Below are 10,560 nucleotides of genomic sequence, written 5' to 3'. Positions count from 1 at the left end.
GCATTGGATTTTACCAAGAGGGTGTTGGTTAGAATCGAACAGGTTTTCTTCAAGAAAAATATAAATTCTATTTTATTGATATATGACGGTTTGGCCGAGTGGTCTAAGGCGCCAGATTTAGGCTCTGGTCCGAAAGGGCGTGGGTTCAAATCCCACAGCCGTCAAGAGATGTTTAAAAATATCCCTACGCTCTCCATTGTATTTCACTCCATGAAAAACAATTACTTAAACAGCAAAATACGAAAATTAGTAGAAAAAAGGTTAGTCAGTCATTAATGTTTATTTCTTTTTTTTTTTAACAGAATTGATGGTAAATAATAAATATATTGTAACTTCTAAAAGAATTGGATTTAACTTATCTTTTGTGTTAATGTCTATTTGCATACTATATGCCGTATACCCCAATCACCTGATGACGACATTGCACCCGTGCACTCCCTATTCACTGCTAAGATATCATTTAAACCACACAAGAGATCAGATGTCAGCAAAACTGCACTAAAAAGATCATGTGCATTGGATTTTACCAAGAGGGTGTTGGTTAGAATCGAACAGGTTTTCTTCAAGAAATAAATTCTATTTTATTGATATATAGACGGTTTGGCCGAGTGGTCTAAGGCGCCAGATTTAGGCTCTGGTTCGAAAGGGCGTGGGTTCAAATCCCACAATGTTTAAAAAATATCCCTACGCTCTCCATTGTATTTCACTCCATGAAAAACAATTACTTAACAGCAAAATACGAAAATTAGTAGAAAAAAGGTTAGTCAGTCATTAATGTTTATTTCTTTTTTTTTAAACAGATTGATGGTAAATAATAAATATATTGTAACTTCTAAAAGAATTGGATTTAACTTATCTTTTGTGTTAATGTCTATTTGCATACTATATGCCGTATACCCCAATCACCTGATGACGACATTGCACCCGTGCACTCCCTATTCACTGCTAAGATATCATTTAAACCACACAAGAGATCAGATGTCAGCAAAACTGCACTAAAAAGATCATGTGCATTGGATTTTACCAAGAGGGTGTTGGTTAGAATCGAACAGGTTTCTTCAAGAAAATATAAATTCTATTTTTGATATATAGATGGTTGGCCGAGTGGTCTAAGGCGCCAGATTTAGGCTCTGGTCGAAAGGGCGTGGGTTCAAATCCCACAATGTTTAAAAATATCCCTACGCTCTCCATTGTATTTCACTCCATGAAAAACAATTACTTAACAGCAAAATACGAAAATTAGTAGAAAAAAGGTTAGTCAGTCATTAATGTTTATTTCTTTTTTTTTTTTAAACAGAATTGATGGTAAATAATAAATATATTGTAACTTCTAAAAGAATTGGATTTAACTTATCTTTTGTGTTAATGTCTATTTGCATACTATATGCCGTATACCCCAATCACCTGATGACGACATTGCACCCGTGCACTCCCTATTCACTGCTAAGATATCATTTAAACCACACAAGAGATCAGATGTCAGCAAAACTGCACTAAAAAGATCATGTGCATTGGATTTTACCAAGAGGGTGTTGGTTAGAATCGAACAGGTTTTCTTCAAGAAAAATATAAATTCTATTTTATTGATATATAGACGGTTTGGCCGAGTGGTCTAAGGCGCCAGATTTAGGCTCTGGTCGAAAGGGCGTGGGTTCAAATCCCACAATGTTAAAAAAAATATCCCTACGCTCTCCATTGTATTTCACCATGAAAAACAATTACTTAACAGCAAAATACGAAAATTAGTAGAAAAAAGGTTAGTCAGTCATTAATGTTTATTTCTTTTTTTTTTTAACAGAATTGATGGTAAATAATAAATATATTGTAACTTCTAAAAGAATTGGATTTAACTTATCTTTTGTGTTAATGTCTATTTGCATACTATATGCCGTATACCCCAATCACCTGATGACGACATTGCACCCTGCACTCCCTATTCACTGCTAAGATATCATTTAAACCACACAAGAGATCAGATGTCAGCAAAACTGCACTAAAAGATCATGTGCATTGGATTTTACCAAGAGGGTGTTGGTTAGAATCGAACAGGTTTTCTTCAAGAAAATAAATTCTATTTTATTGATATATAGACGGTTTGGCCGAGTGGTCTAAGGCGCCAGATTTAGGCTCTGGTCCGAAAGGGCGTGGGTTCAAATCCCACAATGTTTAAAAATATCCCTACGCTCTCCATTGTATTTCACTCCATGAAAAACAATTACTTAACAGCAAAATACGAAAATTAGTAGAAAAAAGGTTAGTCAGTCATTAATGTTTATTTCTTTTTTTTTTTTAACAGAATTGATGGTAAATAATAAATATATTGTAACTTCTAAAAGAATTGGATTTAACTTATCTTTTGTGTTAATGTCTATTTGCATACTATATGCCGTATACCCCAATCACCTGATGACGACATTGCACCCGTGCACTCCCTATTCACTGCTAAGATATCATTTAAACCACACAAAGATCAGATGTCAGCAAAACTGCACTAAAAAGATCATGTGCATTGGATTTTACCAAGAGGGTGTTGGTTAGAATCGAACAGGTTTTCTTCAAGAAAATATAAATTCTATTTTATTGATATATAGACGGTTTGGCCGAGTGGTCTAAGGCGCCAGATTTAGGCTCTGGTCGAAAGGGCGTGGGTTCAAATCCCACAATGTTTAAAAATATCCCTACGCTCTCCATTGTATTTCACTCCATGAAAAACAATTACTTGAACAGCAAAATACGAAAATTAGTAGAAAAAAGGTTAGTCAGTCATTAATGTTTATTTCTTTTTTTTTTTTAACAGAATTGATGGTAAATAATAAATATATTGTAACTTCTAAAAGAATTGGATTTAACTTATCTTTTGTGTTAATGTCTATTTGCATACTATATGCCGTATACCCCAATCACCTGATGACGACATTGCACCCGTGCACTCCCTATTCACTGCTAAGATATCATTTAAACCACACAAGAGATCAGATGTCAGCAAAACTGCACTAAAAAGATCATGTGCATTGGATTTTACCAAGAGGGTGTTGGTTAGAATCGAACAGGTTTTCTTCAAGAAAATATAAATTCTATTTTATTGATATATAGACGGTTTGGCCGAGTGGTCTAAGGCCAGATTTAGGCTCTGGTCCGAAAGGGCGTGGGTTCAAATCCCACAATGTTTAAAAAATATCCCTACGCTCTCCATTGTATTTCACTCCATGAAAAACAATTACTTAAACAGCAAAATACGAAAATTAGTAGAAAAAAGGTTAGTCAGTCATTAATGTTTATTTCTTTTTTTTTTTTAACAGAATTGATGGTAAATAATAAATATATTGTAACTTCTAAAAGAATTGGATTTAACTTATCTTTTGTGTTAATGTCTATTTGCATACTATATGCCGTATACCCCAATCACCCTGATGACGACATTGCACCCGTGCACTCCCTATTCACTGCTAAGATATCATTTAAACCACACAAGAGATCAGATGTCAGCAAAACTGCACTAAAAAGATCATGTGCATTGGATTTTACCAAGAGGGTGTTGGTTAGAATCGAACAGGTTTCTTCAAGAAAAATATAAATTCTATTTTATTGATATATAGACGGTTTGGCCGAGTGGTCTAAGGCGCCAGATTTAGGCTCTGGTCGAAAGGGCGTGGGTTCAAATCCCACAATGTTAAAAAAATATCCCTACGCTCTCCATTGTATTTCACTCCATGAAAAACAATTACTTAACACAAAATACGAAAATTAGTAGAAAAAAGGTTAGTCAGTCATTAATGTTTATTTCTTTTTTTTTTAACAGAATTGATGGTAAATAATAAATATATTGTAACTTCTAAAAGAATTGGATTTAACTTATCTTTTGTGTTAATGTCTATTTGCATACTATATGCCGTATACCCCAATCACCTGATGACGACATTGCACCCTGCACTCCCTATTCACTGCTAAGATATCATTTAAACCACACAAGAGATCAGATGTCAGCAAAACTGCACTAAAAAGATCATGTGCATTGGATTTTACCAAGAGGGTGTTGGTTAGAATCGAACAGGTTTTCTTCAAAAAATATAAATTCTATTTTATTGATATATAGACGGTTTGGCCGAGTGGTCTAAGGCGCCAGATTTAGGCTCTGGTCCGAAAGGGCGTGGGTTCAAATCCCACAAGTGTTTAAAAATATCCCTACGCTCTCCATTGTATTTCACTCCATGAAAAACATTACTTAACAGCAAAATACGAAAATTAGTAGAAAAAAGGTTAGTCAGTCATTAATGTTTATTTTTTTTTTTTTTAACAGAATTGATGGTAAATAATAAATATATTGTAACTTCTAAAAGAATTGGATTTAACTTATCTTTTGTGTTAATGTCTATTTGCATACTATATGCCGTATACCCCAATCACCTGATGACGACATTGCACCCGTGCACTCCCTATTCACTGCTAAGATATCATTTAAACCACACAAGAGATCAGATGTCAGCAAAACTGCACTAAAAAGATCATGTGCATTGGATTTTACCAAGAGGGTGTTGGTTAGAATCGAACAGGTTTTCTTCAAGAAAATATAAATTCTATTTTATTGATATATAGACGGTTTGGCCGAGTGGTCTAAGGCGCCAGATTTAGGCTCTGGTCGAAAGGGCGTGGGTTCAAATCCCACAATGTTTAAAAAATATCCCTACGCTCTCCATTGTATTTCACTCCATGAAAAATTACTTAAACAGCAAAATACGAAAATTAGTAGAAAAAAGGTTAGTCAGTCATTAATGTTTATTTCTTTTTTTTTTTTTTAACAGAATTGATGGTAAATAATAAATATATTGTAACTTCTAAAAGAATTGGATTAACTTATCTTTTGTGTTAATGTCTATTTGCATACTATATGCCGTATACCCCAATCACCTGATGACGACATTGCACCCGTGCACTCCCTATTCACTGCTAAGATATCATTTAAACCACACAAGAGATCAGATGTCAGCAAAACTGCACTAAAAAGATCATGTGCATTGGATTTTACCAAGAGGGTGTTGGTTAGAATCGAACAGGTTTTCTTCAAGAAAATATAAATTCTATTTTATTGATATATAGATGGTTGGCCGAGTGGTCTAAGGCGCCAGATTTAGGCTCTGGTCCGAAAGGGCGTGGGTTCAAATCCCACAATGTTTAAAAATATCCCTACGCTCTCCATTGTATTTCACTCCATGAAAAACAATTACTTAACAGCAAAATACGAAAATTAGTAGAAAAAAGGTTAGTCAGTCATTAATGTTTATTTTTTTTTTTTTTACAGAATTGATGGTAAATAATAAATATATTGTAACTTCTAAAAGAATTGGATTTAACTTATCTTTTGTGTTAATGTCTATTTGCATACTATATGCCGTATACCCCAATCACCTGATGACGACATTGCACCCGTGCACTCCCTATTCACTGCTAAGATATCATTTAAACCACACAAGAGATCAGATGTCAGCAAAACTGCACTAAAAAGATCATGTGCATTGGATTTTACCAAGAGGGTGTTGGTTAGAATCGAACAGGTTTTCTTCAAGAAAATATAAATTCTATTTTATTGATATATAGATGGTTTGGCCGAGTGGTCTAAGGCGCCAGATTTAGGCTCTGGTCGAAAGGGCGTGGTTCAAATCCCACAATGTTTAAAAATATCCCTACGCTCTCCATTGTATTTCACTCCATGAAAAACAATTACTTAAACAGCAAAATACGAAAATTAGTAGAAAAAAGGTTAGTCAGTCATTAATGTTTATTTCTTTTTTTTTTTAACAGAATTGATGGTAAATAATAAATATATTGTAACTTCTAAAAGAATTGGATTTAACTTATCTTTTGTGTTAATGTCTATTTGCATACTATATGCCGTATACCCCAATCACCTGATGACGACATTGCACCCGTGCACTCCCTATTCACTGCTAAGATATCATTTAAACCACACAAGAGATCAGATGTCAGCAAAACTGCACTAAAAAGATCATGTGCATTGGATTTTACCAAGAGGGTGTTGGTTAGAATCGAACAGGTTTTCTTCAAGAAAATATAAATTCTATTTTATTGATATATAGATGGTTTGGCCGAGTGGTCTAAGGCGCCAGATTTAGGCTCTGGTCCGAAAGGGCGTGGGTTCAAATCCACAGCCGTCAAGAGATGTTTAAAAATATCCCTACGCTCTCCATTGTATTTCACTCCATGAAAAACAATTACTTAAACAGCAAAATACGAAAATTAGTAGAAAAAAGGTTAGTCAGTCATTAATGTTTATTTCTTTTTTTTTTTTAACAGAATTGATGGTAAATAATAAATATATTGTAACTTCTAAAAGAATTGGATTTAACTTATCTTTTGTGTTAATGTCTATTTGCATACTATATGCCGTATACCCCAATCACCTGATGACGACATTGCACCCGTGCACTCCCTATTCACTGCTAAGATATCATTTAAACCACACAAGAGATCAGATGTCAGCAAAACTGCACTAAAAAGATCATGTGCATTGGATTTTACCAAGAGGGTGTTGGTTAGAATCGAACAGGTTTTCTCAAGAAAATATAAATTCTATTTTATTGATATATAGACGGTTTGGCCGAGTGGTCTAAGGCGCCAGATTTAGGCTCTGGTCCGAAAGGGCGTGGGTTCAAATCCACAAATGTTTAAAAATATCCCTACGCTCTCCATTGTATTTCACTCCATGAAAAACAATTACTTAACAAAAAATACGAAAATTAGTAGAAAAAAGGTTAGTCAGTCATTAATGTTTATTTCTTTTTTTTTTAACAGAATTGATGGTAAATAATAAATATATTGTAACTTCTAAAAGAATTGGATTTAACTTATCTTTTGTGTTAATGTCTATTTGCATACTATATGCCGTATACCCCAATCACCTGATGACGACATTGCACCCGTGCACTCCCTATTCACTGCTAAGATATCATTTAAACCACACAAGAGATCAGATGTCAGCAAAACTGCACTAAAAAGATCATGTGCATTGGATTTTACCAAGAGGTGTTGGTTAGAATCGAACAGGTTTTCTTCAAGAAAATATAAATTCTATTTTATTGATATATAGACGGTTGGCCGAGTGGTCTAAGGCGCCAGATTTAGGCTCTGGTCCGAAAGGGCGTGGGTTCAAATCCCACAATGTTTAAAAATATCCCTACGCTCTCCATTGTATTTCACTCCATGAAAAACAATTACTTAAACAGCAAAATACGAAAATTAGTAGAAAAAAGGTTAGTCAGTCATTAATGTTTATTTCTTTTTTTTTTTTAACAGAATTGATGGTAAATAATAAATATATTGTAACTTCTAAAAGAATTGGATTTAACTTATCTTTTGTGTTAATGTCTATTTGCATACTATATGCCGTATACCCCAATCACCTGATGACGACATTGCACCCGTGCACTCCCTATTCACTGCTAAGATATCATTTAAACCACACAAGAGATCAGATGTCAGCAAAACTGCACTAAAAAGATCATGTGCATTGGATTTTACCAGAGGGTGTTGGTTAGAAATCGAACAGGTTTTCTTCAAGAAAATATAAATTCTATTTTATTGATATATAGACGGTTTTGGCCGAGTGGTCTAAGGCGCCAGATTTAGGCTCTGAAAGGGCGTGGGTTCAAATCCCACAATGTTTAAAAATATCCCTACGCTCTCCATTGTATTTCACTCCATGAAAAACAATTACTTAAACAGCAAAATACGAAAATTAGTAGAAAAAAGGTTAGTCAGTCATTAATGTTTATTTCTTTTTTTTTTTTAACAGAATTGATGGTAAATAATAAATATATTGTAACTTCTAAAAGAATTGGATTTAACTTATCTTTTGTGTTAATGTCTATTTGCATACTATATGCCGTATACCCCAATCACCTGATGACGACATTGCACCCTGCACTCCCTATTCACTGCTAAGATATCATTTAAACCACACAAGAGATCAGATGTCAGCAAAACTGCACTAAAAAGATCATGTGCATTGGATTTTACCAAGAGGTGTTTGGTTAGAATCGAACAGGTTTTCTTCAAGAAAATATAAATTCTATTTTATTGATATATAGACGGTTTGGCCGAGTGGTCTAAGGCGCCAGATTTAGGCTCTGGTCCGAAAGGGCGTGGGTTCAAATCCACAAATGTTTAAAAATCCCTACGCTCTCCATTGTATTTCACTCCATGAAAAACAATTACTTAACAGCAAAATACGAAAATTAGTAGAAAAAAGGTTAGTCAGTCATTAATGTTTATTTCTTTTTTTTTAACAGAATTGATGGTAAATAATAAATATATTGTAACTTCTAAAAGAATTGGATTTAACTTATCTTTTGTGTTAATGTCTATTTGCATACTATATGCCGTATACCCCAATCACCTGATGACGACATTGCACCCGTGCACTCCCTATTCACTGCTAAGATATCATTTAAACCACACAAGAGATCAGATGTCAGCAAAACTGCACTAAAAAGATCATGTGCATTGGATTTTTACCAAGAGGGTGTTGGTTAGAATCGAACAGGTTTTCTTCAAGAAAATATAAATTCTATTTTATTGATATATAGACGGTTTGGCCGAGTGGTCTAAGGCGCCAGATTTAGGCTCTGGTCCGAAAGGGCGTGGGTTCAAATCCCACAATTGTTTAAAAATATCCCTACGCTCTCCATTGTATTTCACTCCATGAAAACAATTACTTAAACAGCAAAATACGAAAATTAGTAGAAAAAAGGTTAGTCAGTCATTAATGTTTATTTCTTTTTTTTTTTTAACAGAATTGATGGTAAATAATAAATATATTGTAACTTCTAAAAGAATTGGATTTAACTTATCTTTTGTGTTAATGTTATTTGCATACTATATGCCGTATACCCCAATCACCTGATGACGACATTGCACCCGTGCACTCCCTATTCACTGCTAAGATATCATTTAAACCACACAAGAGATCAGATGTCAGCAAAACTGCACTAAAAAGATCATGTGCATTGGATTTTACCAGAGGGTTGGTTAGAATCGAACAGGTTTTCTTCAAGAAAATATAAATTCTATTTTATTGATATATAGACGGTTTGGCCGAGTGGTCTAAGGCGCCAGATTTAGGCTCTGGTCCGAAAGGGCGTGGGTTCAAATCCCACAGCCGTCAAGAGATGTTTAAAATATCCCTACGCTCTCCATTGTATTTCACTCCATGAAAAACAATTACTTAAACAGCAAAATACGAAAATTAGTAGAAAAAAGGTTAGTCAGTCATTAATGTTTATTTCTTTTTTTTTTTTTAACAGAATTGATGGTAAATAATAAATATATTGTAACTTCTAAAAGAATTGGATTTAACTTATCTTTTGTGTTAATGTCTATTTGCATACTATATGCCGTATACCCCAATCACCTGATGACGACATTGCACCCGTGCACTCCCTATTCACTGCTAAGATATCATTTAAACCACACAAAGAGATCAGATGTCAGCAAAACTGCACTAAAAAGATCATGTGCATTGGATTTTACCAAGAGGGTGTTGGTTAGAATCGAAAAGGTTTTCTTCAAGAAAATATAAATTCTATTTTATTGATATATAGACGGTTTGGCCGAGTGGTCTAAGGGCCAGATTTAGGCTCTGGTCCGAAAGGGCGTGGGTTCAAATCCCACAATGTTTAAAATATCCCTACGCTCTCCATTGTATTTCACTCCATGAAAAACAATTACTTAACAGCAAAATACGAAAATTAGTAGAAAAAAGGTTAGTCAGTCATTAATGTTTATTTCTTTTTTTTTAAACAGAATTGATGGTAAATAATAAATATATTGTAACTTCTAAAAGAATTGGATTTAACTTATCTTTTGTGTTAATGTCTATTTGCATACTATATGCCGTATACCCCAATCACCTGATGACGACATTGCACCCGTGCACTCCCTATTCACTGCTAAGATATCATTTAAACCACACAAGAGATCAGATGTCAGCAAAACTGCACTAAAAAGATCATGTGCATGTGCATTGATTTTACCAAGAGGTGTTGGTTAGAATCGAACAGGTTTTCTTCAAGAAAATATAAATTCTATTTTATTGATATATAGACGGTTTGGCCGAGTGGTCTAAGCCCAGATTTAGGCTCTGGTCCGAAAGGGCGTGGGTTCAAATCCACAGCTCAAGAGATGTTTAAAATATCCCTACGCTCTCCATTGTATTTCACTCCATGAAAAACAATTACTTAAACAGCAAAATACGAAAATTAGTAGAAAAAAGGTTAGTCAGTCATTAATGTTTATTTCTTTTTTTTAACAGAATTGATGGTAAATAATAAATATATTAAATTCTAAAAGAATTGGATTTAACTTATCTTTGTGTTAATGTCTATTTGCATACTATATGCCGTATACCCCAATCACCTGATGACGACATTGCACCTGCACTCCCTATTCACTGCTAAGATATCATTTAAACCACACAAGAGATCAGATGTCAGCAAAACTGCACTAAAAAGATCATGTGCATTGGATTTTACCAAGAGGTGTTGGTTA

The 10,560-nt window shown here is 34.2% G+C and overlaps 6 non-coding genes across 6 annotated transcripts; all 6 read left to right on the top strand.

Annotated features, from left to right (window-relative positions):
• Positions 1 to 84: 84 nt before the first annotated feature.
• TRNAL-UAG lies at positions 85 to 164 on the top strand. The gene has a single exon. It is a non-coding gene; the product is annotated as a tRNA-Leu (tRNA).
• Positions 165 to 4,092: 3,928 nt separating this feature from the next.
• Positions 4,093 to 4,172, top strand: TRNAL-UAG. The gene has a single exon. It is a non-coding gene; the product is annotated as a tRNA-Leu (tRNA).
• Positions 4,173 to 5,092: 920 nt separating this feature from the next.
• TRNAL-UAG lies at positions 5,093 to 5,172 on the top strand. The gene has a single exon. It is a non-coding gene; the product is annotated as a tRNA-Leu (tRNA).
• A 1,928-nt stretch (positions 5,173 to 7,100) lies between these two features.
• On the top strand, positions 7,101 to 7,180 carry TRNAL-UAG. Its single transcript has one exon. It is a non-coding gene; the product is annotated as a tRNA-Leu (tRNA).
• Positions 7,181 to 8,599: 1,419 nt separating this feature from the next.
• Positions 8,600 to 8,679, top strand: TRNAL-UAG. The gene has a single exon. It is a non-coding gene; the product is annotated as a tRNA-Leu (tRNA).
• A 419-nt stretch (positions 8,680 to 9,098) lies between these two features.
• TRNAL-UAG lies at positions 9,099 to 9,178 on the top strand. The gene has a single exon. It is a non-coding gene; the product is annotated as a tRNA-Leu (tRNA).
• The last annotated feature ends 1,382 nt before the right edge of the window (positions 9,179 to 10,560 follow it).

The sequence above is a fragment of the Ipomoea nil genome, unplaced genomic scaffold (assembly GCF_001879475.1).
Source record: "Ipomoea nil cultivar Tokyo-kokei standard unplaced genomic scaffold, Asagao_1.1 scaffold2756, whole genome shotgun sequence".
Classification (NCBI taxonomy): domain Eukaryota; kingdom Viridiplantae; phylum Streptophyta; class Magnoliopsida; order Solanales; family Convolvulaceae; genus Ipomoea; species Ipomoea nil.
This window is presented reverse-complemented; position numbering and strand designations above follow the sequence as displayed.